This window comes from Dreissena polymorpha, chromosome 9 (genome assembly GCF_020536995.1).
Source record: "Dreissena polymorpha isolate Duluth1 chromosome 9, UMN_Dpol_1.0, whole genome shotgun sequence".
NCBI lineage: Eukaryota > Metazoa > Mollusca > Bivalvia > Myida > Dreissenidae > Dreissena > Dreissena polymorpha.
Window position 1 is genome coordinate 71,832,987 of NC_068363.1, and position 17,376 is coordinate 71,850,362.

General features: G+C 35.5%; 1 long non-coding RNA gene across 1 annotated transcript; it reads left to right on the forward strand.

Moving 5' to 3' along the window:
- The first annotated feature begins 6,680 nt into the window (after window positions 1-6,680).
- Window positions 6,681-16,993, forward strand: LOC127846419 (uncharacterized). Its single transcript, XR_008033504.1, has 2 exons — window positions 6,681-6,837; window positions 16,583-16,993. It is a non-coding gene; the product is annotated as an uncharacterized LOC127846419 (long non-coding RNA).
- The last annotated feature ends 383 nt before the right edge of the window (window positions 16,994-17,376 follow it).

A 17,376-nucleotide genomic window follows, 5' to 3' on the forward strand; every position in this document is an offset into this window, starting at 1 on the left:
CGTCAGCCGGTTGTAAAAAACACATGTATGATGTTCGCGGGATTAACGCAAATAAGATTATATCTGATAAAATGGAACTATCCGAAAATTCAGAGTCATTAAAATAGGAAAATATCAGTGTAAACAAACTAATAATTTTGGCTAAAAGAGAGGGTTGCCGAATATCTAGATTGTCTGAAAACTTTTTATTATGGTAATTCAAAATTATAATGTTGATATAGTATGTATATAAGAAACATGCTTACCTGATTTCTGCAAAAGAACGGATACCTGAACAATATAACACACAAACAAATTCCAGCCTTTCATTTTTCGTCCTAACCACTTCGTATTCCGCAGCACTCGAATAGCTAATTGCAATTGAAATAGCATGGGCTCGTTGTGCCTAATGTAGAGTTGACGACGCTTTAGGATCCGACCAATCGTGATACATCGACTATCTGTTGAATCACCCGTAAGATAAGTCTCGTGTCTATTCAATCGTCAAACATCGACTATCTCCGGAATCCTACGTAAGATAGATCTCGCGTCTAAAATGATAACCATCTTTCCTTGATACACCCAACGCGTGCGTGGTCCGCTTTGTTATAGGGCTGTATAAGCCAACTTTTCGGTCGCTTTTCTTATGAAAAGTGAAGTATCGACATTTGTGCTGCATGTTAACCTTATATAAAAAGAGTTAATTTATTTTATGTCGCCATATAATGCACCACTTATGAAAATGATTGTGCGGTCTTTTAAAAAAAAGATGATGTACCATCATCTAGTGAATCATCTATGCTGTAGTATATGCGGTGTATTTAATATAACGTAAGGCGTATTTGGTTAAATGGTGTATTCATTCAAACCCAAGCTACAAGTGTACAACAAACAATAAAGCATAATCATGTAAATATAAGATTAACAGTAGAGACAACTCTTACTGGAATAAGTATTAAGTATAACACAGTAATGTCCCTTTTATTATTTCTTGAAAATATGTAAGACTCAATATATTAATCAAAGCGCTGAAGGCACTTAAGTTGTTCGCTATTGCATAATCTTAGACGCAACTCAGTTTTCAAAATTGTGTTATAGCTTTTTATATCGCAAATTTGAAATGAACACAACCCATTCAAATTTATATAGAGTGTGTCTTAAAGGACAGGTCGAGATGTGTGTGCACTGTTTATCCTCATATTTATGTTATAGTGATTAATGAGACAAAATGTGCGCATTGCACAGGCTAATCAGCGTAAACAGGCTAAACTTATTTGACATGCAGTAAGCCCCGTTTTCCCTGAAAGCAGCCAATATATACCGACTTCAATGATACACTGGCCAATGTCTTCGCACAAGCTGTTAAACACTAGACTGGCCAATATCGTCGCACAAGCTGTAAAACACTATTGATTACAAACACACTCAATAAACCGCTAAGTCATTTAAACGTAAACAGCGGGTTTAAAGAGACTACAATCCACAAGACACACTGGCTGTCAGCAGTGTACCAGTATAAACAGGCAGATGCGGTGGTTATCGTGCCTGGCGTAGAAGAGCAGACGCTCCTAGCGTATGGCATGTACGTCATTCGTCGTCTGCATAATTTTACTGCAATAATGCTGTCGTTCATGCAAAGCGTGCGCTCTCATTGGCCAATATCGATTGTCCAATACAACGACGCTCCGCCTAGCGTAGTTAACAAGCACACTGACTTGCAAAACTCCCTCTACATTAGTTGTCCGCTAGCGCGAACAACTAAACACTTACTGAATTTAAAAGTAAAATTATTTTATTAAAAAACTGTTTTTATTTTATTTTAAAACCGAGCAACTGTTCACCAAACTTTTCTTGTATATCGTCAATTAGGTGGAACTTAAAATAGCATGTACTATATTTTACAATAATTTTGCAACTGTAAATAAATGATGATTGTTTTCAACCTAAATTAAACTCCATCTTTGCTAGAGTTTGCTGCAAGACACAAACTCAAACCGACGCAATACAATGTAACATAACAAGACTCAAGCGAAACAGATACTACTGCTGCATATCCTGATCAGGTAAATACGTCCCTTACAAATATATAGAGTCATATGACTTGTTTAGTGCATTCACTGTAAGGTGGATTACAATATACTATAAACATGTTAATTAATTATGCATATAATATATATATATATACCAATACATTGCATTTATGGGTTGTGTACAAAAAACCTTTGGTTTCAATGGCAGATAGAACATTTTAGTTTTAAGTTACAGGTGTTTTCTTTAAAGCAATGTTTACACAGAGATTTCGGTTTAAACCCCCATGCTTTACATAAACCGTTTAAAGGCGTTGACGACAGCTTAACTCTTGTTCTGTTTATTATTGCGTTGTTCTGTCCTGTATTGTAGAGGAGATTGTTTACTCGTTATTATAACATTATCAGATTGTATATAATAATTTCCCTCAGATAATGTTTCTGGATTTCAATATCGCTACAATTAAGCATTGAGGAAATTAAAACTGGTTTTCCGGCCATTGAGATAAAAAGCAATGACATACATTTTCCCGGGAATGAAACAATATATTCTGCGTGGTCATTTTTTTTTTGCATTATTTTTTAATATGTTGAACGACTTTAAACTTTGAAAACAACACTTTACCAATAAAACTCTGTTCGTTTCATGTAAATGATGTCAAAGACACCATACGTATAATAATAAATGATATCATGCGATTAATTGTTAATAATACAATATGAGCAGGTATTAATTATACCATATGTATTTAATCTGATTCTATGCAGAGCAAGTAATGTTCGTAATACATTTTAAAGGGATCTTTTCACGCTTTGGTAAATTGACAAAATTGAAAAAAGTTGTTTCAGATTCGCAAATTTTCGTTTTAGTTATGATATTTGTGAGGAAACAGTAATACTGAACATTTACCATGGTCTAATATAGCCATTATATGCATCTTTTGACGATTTTAAAACCTAAAAATTATAAAGCGTTGCAACGCGAAACGATTGAATAATTTGGAGAGTTCTGTTTTTGTCGTTAATTTTTTTGAAACTACGAAGATTGCTTATATAAGGTATAAAATACTTCAAATATATGTACTCGGCGGAATAGCTCAGTAGGCTAAAGCGTTTTTACTTCAGGACTCTGGCAGGACTCCTGGGGTCACTGGTTCGAAACCTGGTCCGGGCAATGTTCTTTTCCTTTTTTAAATTTTATTCTTGATTTTTTACTGGAGCTTTTACGATCCAATGTTTACATTTATCGATATAAAGCATTTAATGAATAAGTTAAAAAAATGCCAAAATCTGTGAAAAGGCCCCTTTAATAAGATTTTTAACATAACATAGATACACTGCCAAACTAATAATAAACATTGTCAGAACGAGGTTTTTTACTTTTAACATAACACGAGGGGGGCAAGACATTATCATACAGATGTTTCTTACATCACACCGGTTGGGATAATACACCAGTATATCTATTTTCAATAGTTGCAATTAAGCAGACAGTTTATGTGTACATATGATATTGTGCAAAATGTTTAAGTGATTTTACACACGACCCGAGCGTCATTGTCGGATATCGAAATGTGTTTGATGCGATTATGAATATACACGTAAATTGAAGATGTGGAGTTTGTAAAAAAATGAACAGACACCAATCACTCTTAATATATAATTGCCAATCGTTTTGTGTTGTTCGTTGGATTTGTTCGTCTTTAAGAACGACATTTAAGTCATATCAGAGTAATATGCTCACAGTAGAATCTTGACGAAATAACCTTCATTTATACTAGTATACACATGTAATGACAAATTGACAAACCTTATACACGTAAATTAAAAAAAGATCGTGTCGGGCTTCCATCATGAGTTAGAATTAGGATATCTGAATCCAATTCTTTATACGAACGGACGGACCGTGCTTTGTATGCATCTCTGGAAATCGGAACACTATACAAAAATTGGTGTGTCTGCATTTCTGGAAAGTTATGGCGGGACACATCTGTCGTGGTCATTACAGTCATGCCAATCGGAAATAAGATCATCAAAACTTGACCAAACCTGCTCATGGTTCAAACAGAAATCTCAAACCTAAATTCAAGCACTTTTCAAGGACTTTCCAAGACCAAATATTCATTTTCAAGTCCATAAACTGTACGTTAGTTTCCTTTAAAAAAATGCCTTTTCCATTTGCTTGGATTGGTCTTTCTTGTTTAAACTTTCATCAAAAGACACTGAGTACTGAGACACTGAGTACTGTCCACTATTTAAGTTATAGAACTATAAAGTACAGTTTTGAAATGTTCAGCTAGCCCCAAAACAGCCACATAATTATGCTTTGCTATGGTACTGTCATGGAACACAACTTGAAAAAACTTTGCAATGTTTTTATTGGAATTAAAGGATGGTTGTGTGCAAACGGTATAAATACCCACAATACTTTCGCGTTCAACATATCATTTTTATTAAACGAATTTGTCTATGGATGTCTGCGAGTTTGATACTACAGCTGAAAGTTGCGAAGGTCCTGGAATTTGAATCTTCTATCTGCACACTCTCTGCATGTGGCTGTGCCTTCCTGGTTCGACACAGATGGGCTGTTGTTTTTTATGTCTGTTTTAGATTTAACAGTTTTAACAATAGTACCTTCCTGTTTAACAAAAAACACATTGCAGGAACCCTGTTTGCTTCTCAATTTCATGTTTTCTTTGAGGGTTTTCACTTTCTTGTGGCTTTTCAAAGCGCTTTCCCCCATACCCCCGACATCAATGGTCTTCATACAGACCCAACAATGTGCTTTTCGAATGTCATTTGTTTTCTGTACCCAGGAATATTCAGTTAACCACCCTGGTTTGAAACGACACTTCCCCATTGCTGCGTTTTCACTCGCAAAAATTGATCACAATGGAGAACCTCTGATGTAGCACACATAATCTGTGACATGTACACATAACATTTCGTACTCAACTTTTTGCGCGAAGGAATCTATGATACATTTTCGTAATATTTCCCATAAGAACGATTTAAGTTTATAATTAAAGCCATGATAAAAGTAATTTTGAGCAGAAATAAACAATTTCAAGGCTTTTTTACATGAACTAAGCACTTTTTAAGCACTTTTTTAAGACCAACCTTTGTTCAAGAGCTTTTCAAGCCTAGGACTCGTTTTCAAGCACTTTTCAAGCCCTGTGCGAACCCTGCTGCTTGTTGTGGAGGTAGACGGCCCCACCACCACTTTTCTTTTGAGACTCCAAAAGAGAAAATGAAATTAATTTCAGCAAATACATTAGTGATATTGTGTTTGCTAAATCATCAGCACAAACCGTCTATGTTTATTGTAGTCATTTTTCAATACATATGCTTTTGTGTGAAACACTGTTTAGAGTCTTTATCACGTTCATTACAATAGTGTGTGTTAGTTGTTAACAGGAAGATACGATGTCTTTACATCATTGTAGGACAAACCTTTATTTTTGCATGTAGTATTTCTATTCGTATCGATAAAATCAAATGTCTGCAACAATGTAGCGTTTTACATCCAACATGACGTTTTCCCTTGAAGCGCATTCGGACGATCTGAATGTTTAACATGTATGCATCTGAGTTTGAAAAATAATTTTAAAAAGACAATTTATACTTGATATATGTTCCGTTTCATGTCGTATAGCCATCACAGAGTTAATATTTTGTTGCTTTTGATTATGGCTTGCGAATACATTAGGTCCATGGATGACGTATGAGCACCTTAAAATCGGCTTAAACCAACAATGCTGTACATACACTTTTCAAAGACAGGGACCTAGTTTTTTTGTGTTATGCTTTGGTCGTGTGTGTAATTGTTGAGCAATGGTCACTTGCCATTAACCTCGAAATGTTGATAAACTTTCTCTTCTTCTTGTACAATCGGAAGCTAGACCTTCTCGTAGTGCTCTTGTCTACAATCTTTGGATACTTTAAATATGTCAATATGTTAATGAGAATTTAGTAACATATACTACATATCACTGTATTCGCGTCAAATCTTTGATACTAATTGAAACCCTGAGACCATTTGTCTACATTACAACATGTTTAATATGTAATAGGAGAACAAATGATTCCAATAAAATCAGTTTCGTTATCTTTTAACTATGTCAACCATGTATGTTAAGGAGGGTATAGACGGCTTATTAATAACAAATACGTATAATTATATACCTTAACACAGTGCATTTCACCATTACATGTATAAAGATTTCATAATCATTTGAAACATCTCCACAAGCGGTATATTTATTAGAAATACGTAGAATTATAAACCTTTACACAATGCATTTTTCCATTAAAAGGATTTCATGTTTGTTAAAACACATACTTATTAATATGTATAGAATTGGAGTGATATGGATGGATGGGGAATGGTCATTAATAAAAGTAGTTGTAGTTACTGGTGAAAACATACTTGAAGAAACGGCCTATTCAGTTTAATCTAAGAAAAGAGCATTTGTGTTATTCAAAGTCCCCATAGTATAAAGGCCCATGTGAATATTGAGAATGGCCATACGTCAAAACTGTTTAAATATACAAGTATTAGTGGTGTTGGTGCTCTACTGTCGAACAAAGCATAAACGTTGGTGCATGAAGAAAAGGGGCATTCTAGTTGACTGTGTACTGTCTTGAGGACGGATTGACATAATACTGAAGTGTAGCAGGAATGACTATTTCACATAACGAAGTCTATTTTGTAATTAAGTCTCCAGTCTAATTTTACTTATTCTTTTGTAAATGTCATCTTGTAACCAGTCTTTGCTAGTCTACTTAATTTCGTGACCATTTATTTCTCATGGATTTCATGGTGTTTTTAGTTATATAAATGGGAGGCCCATACAATTACTTCTGTTTATGTTTAATCTAGTGTGTAAAACATTTATTTATTGTAACTTTATGTGTCAAGTTGAGACAGGGCCTCTAATGGGCAATGGTATATAAGCCTGTGATTGCTATGTTATTTTGCTTTTTCTCACCAACACTGAAGGCAGCTCCTGCCTACGTTAACGAGAAAAGTCAGTAGGAACTATTTTATTTTTAGTGGCTTAAATTCTAAATATTTATTTAGTTTATTATTATAAAGAGTCTGTTGAAACCATCCTGGTATATTAGTGTATTTTAATATCTATTCGGTTCTATTATCCAATCAGTCAGTTAAAACATTTAGTCTGTTGGTGTGTATTCTAGTGTTTAGTATTGTACTTCCAAATAAACTGCGTATAATGGCATTTGTTTTATGTTTTATTACACTACTAGTGTACTTTAACCTGGGTTTACAGGTAAACCTGTTACATTTTGGGGGCTCGTCCGTTCTAAAACAAATAAACTATATTGTCATAAAACTTTGTGTTTAATTGGAGGTACATGTAGGTTTACATATATGTACACGCCACAGACAAGTTAGTGCATTCATATATGCACTGACAGTCGTGTTCTGTGTAATAGACACACAATTGAAGTGTATCATCAGTTGCAGATCTTTTGTGAATACAAAAACAACACTGGTTCATTGATTATTGAAGCGTATCATAAGTTGTAGAAGCTTTTGTTAATACAAAAACAACACTGGTTGTAACTTTATGTGTCAAGTTGAGACAGGGCCTCTAATGGGCAATGGTATATAAGCCTGTGATTGCTATGTTATTTTGCTTTTTCTCACCAACACTGAAGGCAGCTCCTGCCTACGTTAACGAGAAAAGTCAGTAGGAACTATTTTATTTTTAGTGGCTTAAATTCTAAATATTTATTTAGTTTATTATTATAAAGAGTCTGTTGAAACCATCCTGGTATATTAGTGTATTTTAATATCTATTCGGTTCTATTATCCAATCAGTCAGTTAAAACATTTAGTCTGTTGGTGTGTATTCTAGTGTTTAGTATTGTACTTCCAAATAAACTGCGTATAATGGCATTTGTTTTATGTTTTATTACACTACTAGTGTACTTTAACCTGGGTTAACAGGTAAACCTGTTACATTTTGGGGGCTCGTCCGTTCTAAAACAAATAAACTATATTGTCATAAAACTTTGTGTTTAATTGGAGGTACATGTAGGTTTACATATATGTACACGCCACAGACAAGTTAGTGCATTCATATATGCACTGACAGTCGTGTTCTGTGTAATAGACACACAATTGAAGTGTATCATCAGTTGCAGATCTTTTGTGAATACAAAAACAACACTGGTTCATTGATTATTGAAGCGTATCATAAGTTGTAGAAGCTTTTGTTAATACAAAAACAACACTGGTTAATTGATTAGTAACAGTGAGTGTATACATTATTGGGAGCACCGTTTCAAACTAGTAAATAGACATAGCTATACAAGTCTATAATTATTAAATTCATTCACTCTTAGTGAATTTTACTTTTGATTAATAGCAATAAAAGGAAGTCTTACCTTCCTATTACACAAAGTGAATGACAATGAGTGACTCTATGTCATGGTGGATCCCTTTGGGAGAAACAAGGGAAGTTAAATTCTCTGGGCATTCACAGCCAAAAGCGTCAACGAATGATGATAACATATCACAGTGTTCATTCAAGAAACTCCCACACACAATGGCTGCTACGTCGTCAATGCCAAGAATGACTAGGCAAACACTAGCGTCAAACAAATACCAACAAATATCTGTGTCGGACAATTACCAACAAACACCTGTGTCAATCACTTACCAACAAACACCTGTGTCCACCACATATCAAAGCACACCGATTACACACACATATGAGCAAAGCTCTGATGCACACATAAACATGATGCATAACAATACAAACAACCCTCAGATTAGTACACATATGCATCCAATGTCTCACACACAACGCAGTAGACAATCGCATGCAATGTACACAAACACATACAGCCCACATGCGGAAACACAACTTCACCCAATGTATCACACACATAAAAGTGGGCAAACAACTCTCATGCAAAGCAACACAGTCCCTGATAATATGACATTTGGAACTTTACAGCCCAGGAACGCACATAGCTTACGCATGGACACAGACATTGACCATATGCCACACGCGGAAACACAACTTCACCCAATGTATCACACACACCACAGTGGGCAAACACCTCTCATGCAAAGCAACACAGTGCCTGATAATATGACATTTGAAACTTTACAGCCCAGGAATGCACATAGCTTACGCATGGACACAGCCATTGACCATAGGCCACAAACTCAATACAGTATTATAAATCCTACTATGAGTGACTGTGGTCCAACTTATACAGCTATGCTGAACAATCATGCATATGAATCAACACCTATCGCACATCCTCAAAATATGTCTTTACGCCAAAACCACAGCACGCAAGATCAAGACCGCATGTCAAAGCAAACACCACATAGCATGCGAAAAGCTAAAGAACCCGAAAAATTTGATGGACAATCCACAGATTGGCAAGACTATTTTGTTCAATTTGAGAATGTAGCCCGTTGGAACAATTGGTCAAACATTGAAAAAGCCCAGCAACTAGTAATGAGTTTAAAGGGTAATGCACAACGGTTACTCAGTGAGTTAAATCCCATATATTTGGACAACTATGATTATATTGTTCAAGTTTTGAATAGAAGGTTCAATCCAGTTGAAAGAGAAACGGCATTTAGGTGCGAATTTCGAAATAGGAGACAAACTAGGTCTGAATCAGCAGCAGAATTTGGTTATGCTCTTCAAAAATTGAGTACGAAGGCTTATCCGAATGTTCAATCCAATGCTAGGGAGATGTATGTAATCGATCAATTTGTGCATGGTCTCACTAGACCAGAACTGCGAAGTCATGTACAATACAGACATCCTAGTACAATAGATGCTGCTATTGCCCTAGCAACAGAATTTGAAGCGTTTGAGGGTTCACAAGGAATAATGCGAAAACCACGGTTGATTATGAAAATGAGACTTGTAATCAAATAAAGCAGAACCAACAAGAAGTGACACTGAATGACATCGCAGATTTATTGAAAAATCTCACTCACACCTTGAAAGTTAGAAGTAGGTCAAATAGTCGTGAACGCACTAACATGTCTGATAGGGAATGCTTCAAATGTCATGAAAAGGGACATATTGCCCCTAATTGTCCAAATAGAGATAGCCGTGAACGCACTAACATGTCTGATAGGGAATGCTTCAAATGTCATGAAAAGGGACATATTGCCCCTAATTCTCCAAATAGAGATAAGGAAAACTAGCTAAGACTGATGTTGCGCCCGATCAATCAGTCTGTTCACATCCAGGGCAACACAACATTGTGATTAACTCAATCAAAAGGTCATGCTTACTTGCAAAATTGATTATATTGGGTTACACATGCCAAGCGTTAATAGATTCCGGTTCTGCAGTTAGCATTCTGTCTACTGAATTTGTTAGAAAATGTGACATTGATCTCAATAGTTTGAAAAAAAATAGCCAAACCTTATCCGCTGCCAATGGTAGTACTATTGTAGTTCATGGTGAGATAACAATTAGTTTTGAATTGGATAATGAGACCATAACATATGATTTCATAGTAGCCGATATTAATGAGGTAACAGCTATCTTAGGTAATGATTTCTTGGAAGAGTTTGACGTTCAGTTAAAGTTTGGCAAAGCTTTAATGAAAATTGGTAAGCACAAAATCAAACTAATTAGACATGAAAGCTCAAAAATAGCACGAATTCGGCTAGTAAATACATGTTCAATCCCCGCTGACTCAGAAATGACAATCAGGGCAAATATAGATGGGTTATTTCTTGAGCAACAAGGTATAGTTGAACCATACAAACTAGTACAAAAACGAGGCTTAATTATGGCAAAAACGGTTATTGATGTTAACCGCGCCGAAATTCCAGTTACTTTTATAAACTTGACTAATAGAAGTATAAAAATGGACCGAAATTTGACAGTTGCCAGCTTACAGCCAATTGTGTCAGTGAATGAGATAAATGAACACGATCATACAATTAAAGACTCAATAACCCTGCCTACTCATATTCAGCCATTATTTGATGATGCTTGCCAAGCTCTTGATACTGAACAACAAAATAAGCTTAAAAGTCTCCTGAATGAGTATAGTGACATATTTGACGACAACTCTGGAAAGGTCTCGCAGACAGACCTAGTAGAGCATACAATTGAGGTTGGAAACGCAAAACCAGTCAAAATTCCCCCAAGACGCGTTCCTCTGGCTCAGAAAGGTATTGTTGAAACTGAAATTCAAAAGATGCTTGATAATGAAATCATTGAACCGAGTTCCAGTGCTTGGGCGGCACCAATTGTTTTAGTAAAGAAAACAGATAATACTGTCCGATTTTGCATTGACTATCGCAAACTAAACGCATTAACGAGGAAAGATGCATATCCTTTACCTAAAATAAATGATGCCCTTGATACTCTTGCAGGTGCGAAATACTTCTGTACATTAGATCTGACTAGTGGATATTGGCAGGTTAAGATGGCCGATAAACATAAGCATATGACCGCATTTACCTCACATTGTGGGTTATATCAGTTCAAGGTCATGCCATTTGGCCTATGTAACGGACCCGCAACATTTGAGCGGTTGGTAGAATTAGTTCTGCGTGGCATGCAATGGAAACAGTGTCTTTGCTATCTGGATGATATCATTGTGTTTGGAAGTACCTTTGAAACAGCGTTTGCCAATTTATCTGAGGTTTTCTCTAGATTCCGTGCTGCAAAGTTATCTCTCAAACCAACGAAATGTCATTTGTTCAAAAAACAAGTTGAATATCTAGGTCACATTGTTTCAGAAGAAGGAATTTCGTGTAACCCATCAAAAATCGAGGCAGTTCAATCATGGCCTGTGCCCCAAAATAAGACTGAAATTAAAAGCTTCCTAGGTCTTTTGAATTACTACAGAAAATTTATTCCCGATTGTGCACAGAAGGCTTTTCCATTGACGGAATTAACTCAGAAAAGAAAACGGTTCTTTTGGTCTCAAAAATGCCAATCCAGCTTTGAACAGCTTAAGGAAAAGCTGATATCCCCTCCAATTTTAGGCTTTCCACAAAACACTGGGATGTTCATACTTGACACAGATGGGTCACAAACAGGAATTGGTGCAGTTCTTTCTCAAGTCCAGGATGGTGATGAAAGAGTGATAGCATATGCCAGTAGGTCACTTAATAAGTCCCAACAGAAGTATTGCACTACCATGATTGAGCTTCTAGCTGTTGTAACCTTTGTTAAACAATTTAGGCATTACTTGTGGGGAAGGAAGTTTCTTGTTCGCACGGATCATGCTTCACTTACATGGTTACAAAACTTTAAAGAACCAGAGGGCATGCTCGCTCGATGGTTAACCGTGTTAGACACCTACGACTTTACAGTTGAATATAGGAAAGGTTGTTTGCATGGCAATGCTGATACAATGTCGAGACATCCTTTGAGAAACCGTCGCTGTAAATGTGAAAATTGTACTGATTGTCATGATTTAAGTTCAAAAGGCAACACTTTGCCTGGAACATTAGCTCCAAAATATAGCGTTAATATTCCATTTTGCCCAGATGAGTGTATTGATGAGGGTCTAGAACTTCATGCTTTAAATCCTTGTCATTCCAGTAGTCAAAAAGGCATACTGATGCCTGAAGCACTCAGTGGAAAGGCACGTACGGATGATGTTCAATGTTCTTCGATTCAGTCTTCTGATAATAGTATGCACAATTGCCAAGCAGAATGAAGTAGACATAAGTACTGTGTTGTGTTCCAACTGGATTGACAAGTGGTCACAAGAACAGTTAGAGGAGATGCAAAGTAGTGATTCTGACATTAAAACTCTATTACAGTTCAAGTCCGTTTCTTGTGATAAACCATCAAAGTCTGTTGTCAATGAACATAGTCAAAATGTAAGAATCTTGTGGAGTTTATGGGAAACCCTGACTGTCAAGGACAATTTGTTATGGAGAACAGGTGAAAACGGCTTAAGACTTGTACTTCCATCAACCTTAAGGTCTGACATTTTTCAACAGTTGCATGAAAGCAGATTGGCTGGACACTTAGGTAGAGACAAAACAATAGCTTCTATTAAGAGACGATTCTATTGGCCAAACTACTGTAGTGATATAAGACGATGGGTTAGTTCATGTGAAATGTGTTCACGCAGGAAACCTGGTCCAGGTCGTGGCAAATCAGAACTAAAGCAAGATATCTCGTATCAACCTCTTGATCGCATAGCATTGGACATTTTAGGACCATTACCAATAACAAGTAATGATAATCAGTATGTTCTAGTGATCTCAGATTATTACACAAAATTTACAGAAGCGTTCGCTCTCAAAGATCATACAGCACTTACTGTTGCAGACACACTTGTTACTCAGTTCATTTGCAGATATGGCGTTCCCACAATTATACATTCAGATCAAGGTCCCGAATTTGAATCCCGTCTTTTTCAGCACATGTGCCTCCTTTTAGGAATACAAAAAACTAGAACTGTTCCTTACAATCCCCGTTCAGATGGTTTAGTGGAGAGGCATAATCGCACAATACAAGCAATGCTGGCCATGTATGTGAACGATAACAGAGATGATTGGGATGACCATTTACCATTTATTATGATGGCTTACAGAGCATCGTGTCATGAAAGTACAAAATGTAGTCCTAATTTACTTATGTTTGGAAGGGAAATAACACTCCCTGTAGACGTTATGTTAGGAAAAACCCCTGGACAAATAGAGTATTTATGTCCTGCAGAGTATGTTGAATGGTTAAAAATGTCTATGGCAATTTCTTTTAAGCAGGTTAGCGCTCAATTAAAAATAGCTGCGTCCAGGCAAAAGAAAGCGTATTCTAAAGGCTTAAAACCTAGAACATTTAGTGAGGGTGAGTTGGTTTGGCGATGGTATCCTCCTACAGCAAATCAAAAGTTGGGTCTGGCCTGGATAGGACCATATAAGGTGCTGAAAAAGGTTACAACTGTAACCTATAAAATTGTGCATCAAAGTTCTAACAAAATTTTAGTTGTACACGTAGACCATTTAAAACAATGTCATTCTCAAATGTTATGTGTAGGTGATACGTCAGTTTCACAAAATATTGAATTCGTAGGTGAAACAGATACAGAAACTGCAAATTTTCTAGATTGTGCTGCATGTGAAACATTGCCAGATCCCGTATCAAACGGTCAACAATACCGTACACGAAGTGGACGCACGGTCAAACCAAAGCAGATTTTCGATCCAAGTGATTTGTAATTTTATGATCGCATAGTGTAGTTCGGTTAGTGTAAATATTATATTGATCACGTTTCAATTGTATTCCATCCTAGTGATTTGTAAAAATTATGATCACATAGGGTAGTTCGGTTAGTGTAAATATTATATTGATGATGTTTCAATTGTATTCGATCCTAGTGATTTGTAATTTTATGATCACATGGTTCGAAGTTCGATAGTTCGAATAGTGCAAATATTATATTGATGATGTTTCAATTTAATTCGATCCTAGTGATTTATAAATTTATGATCACATAGGGTAGTTCGGTTAGTGTAAATAATGTATTGATGATGTTTCAAATTTCCACCACGTATAAATGGTGTCAAGTAGAAGGTGTATGATTTAATGTTTTTATAATGAACACCTCATTTGAGTGGTCTGCTATTGTAAACATAATTGAAATGCTTTATTGTTATTCATGTTTGATGTTCATTTAATTATGATGATATTTAAATTAATATTATCATTATAATGGATAATTGTCTAATAATTATTGTTTATTAAAAATAATTGTATGTTTAATTGGCCCCCGGCCTTAGGGGGGTATAGAAATACTTTGGCTGCATGTTGCATGCATAGGGGTAGAACTCCTCTTAAATGCAAATTTTTGTTTATTATAAAAATTACATAACGCCATTATATGTATGTTTAAAGTTAAATAATAATAGAACATCATTAAGCAGGAAATGTCAAAAAATTGTGTCTAAAAGTAACCCTATAAAGCCTCATTAGTTATATATTGCTGGATTTAAACATAACATCAGATACTAATTTAATTTGATAAAAATATGATCAGGTTTTGCTGAATTTTAGTGTTCATGGATAAGTACGGATGCCATCATATTTCTATGGAGTCTGTTTTTGCGGTAGAAAATCAGTTCAGTGTGATTTGTTACGTACAGATAGTATTCCATATATAAAATGCCTAGGAATTGCAAATATGTTGTAATTACCTACGATGGGAGTTATCCTGGAAACTTATGCGCATCCAGACCGGGAAACTTATTTTATTTTCACTTAATTCAATAAAACATGATTTAAGATACGTTAACTGCAATAAAAAGGAATACATATATTCCTAAACCGTTAATTTTTAACTAAATGAATTTGATTGATTAAATAAACTATTATAGTATTGAATGTTTTCTGGGTAAACATTAGTGCGAGGAGATGTCATCATAAATATTTTTTGTTTGTCCTTGGTTGATCACAAGTTCAATCTAGTATATATATTTGACTTGATTGCCTAGGAATTATATAATTTAATTACCTACTATGGAGATAATTCTGGATATCTACATTTTCTCGGACCAGAATACTATTGTTAGTTTAGATAACATTCAATACGATAATTAATTTAATCTACCAGAAGATCACATTTGGTTGTGCCTAAAATAAATAAAAACATTTTTATTTATTATTGATAATATTTTATGTTTATCCTGCATATATTTTCAGTTTATAATGGCATCTCTGGAGATTCTTGATGGCATAAGCCAAGAGCTTGCTGCATTTGAGACCCTCGAAAGGCCTTGTTGGCCTACCCAGCCAACAGCGTGCAACGTGTGTGGGGGTCATCAGTACAGCAGCTTCCAAAGCTACAAACGGCATTGGTGTGCCAAACATGAGAACACCTTTACACTCTTGTTCTGCCCCTCTTGCAATAAGAAGTTTGGGCGAAAACCAGATTTGGTGGCACACCAACGAAAAATTCACCACTTGCTGGCCACGCCAATCCAGAGGGAAGTACCAAACAAGGCGTACATCGATCCAAAGGGGACCCCTCCATACATGGTGGACCACAGACAACGACTCAGACTGCAACGTGCCAGAGACGTAGAAGAGGCCAGTGTGTCCTTGACTACAGAACGTGCTGACTGTAGGGATGAGACCTTTGAGTTATCAAAAGACAATCGTGTGGTCTTTAAAAAATTTAAAAGTTGATTTTGTTTTGTGTTGCAGTTTTGTTTTTGTGCTACTATTGGCATTCTAATACCACTGTTGAACATGTTGTTTTCTATATTTAATTGCAGCGTTATGCATGTTTCTATATTGAAACGATTTCGATTTCACTGGTTTTATTTCAGGTCTTTAAAATGTCATGTGTATCATTCCTGCTGATTTTTTTTTAAACTAAATTAAATTAACATTTATAATTTAGGTTTTAAGGGGAGGGGAATGTAGCAGGAATGACTATTTCACATAACGAAGTCTATTTTGTAATTAAGTCTCCAGTCTAATTTTACTTATTCTTTTGTAAATGTCATCTTGTAACCAGTCTTTGCTAGTCTACTTAATTTCGTGACCATTTATTTCTCATGGATTTCATGGTGTTTTTAGTTATATAAATGGGAGGCCCATACAATTACTTCTGTTTATGTTTAATCTAGTGTGTAAAACATTTATTTATTGTAACTTTATGTGTCAAGTTGAGACAGGGCCTCTAATGGGCAATGGTATATAAGCCTGTGATTGCTATGTTATTTTGCTTTTTCTCACCAACACTGAAGGCAGCTCCTGCCTACGTTAACGAGAAAAGTCAGTAGGAACTATTTTATTTTTAGTGGCTTAAATTCTAAATATTTATTTAGTTTATTATTATAAAGAGTCTGTTGAAACCATCCTGGTATATTAGTGTATTTTAATATCTATTCGGTTCTATTATCCAATCAGTCAGTTAAAACATTTAGTCTGTTGGTGTGTATTCTAGTGTTTAGTATTGTACTTCCAAATAAACTGCGTATAATGGCATTTGTTTTATGTTTTATTACACTACTAGTGTACTTTAACCTGGGTTAACAGGTAAACCTGTTACAGAAGTACCTTACCTCTGTGACGGTTTGATGTTTTTCCATAGTCGTATTGGACCAAGAAAACTATCAGACAATAACCTACAAGCACACACAAGGCATTGTTGCTTGTCATCTTGGTCCAAGTTTCTCGTAAAATATGCAGAGCAACACTTTAATCCGTTTCCACTCTTAACGATTTATTTCATTAGCGAGAATTGTCTCCCTTCTGTTTACGTGTATTATAACTCAGTAGACTGATGTCAATATCCGTGCATTGAACTTGCAATATAATTTAGCACATATGTGTATGTTATTTGTGTATTAAGTGTTTTATCCTTTCGT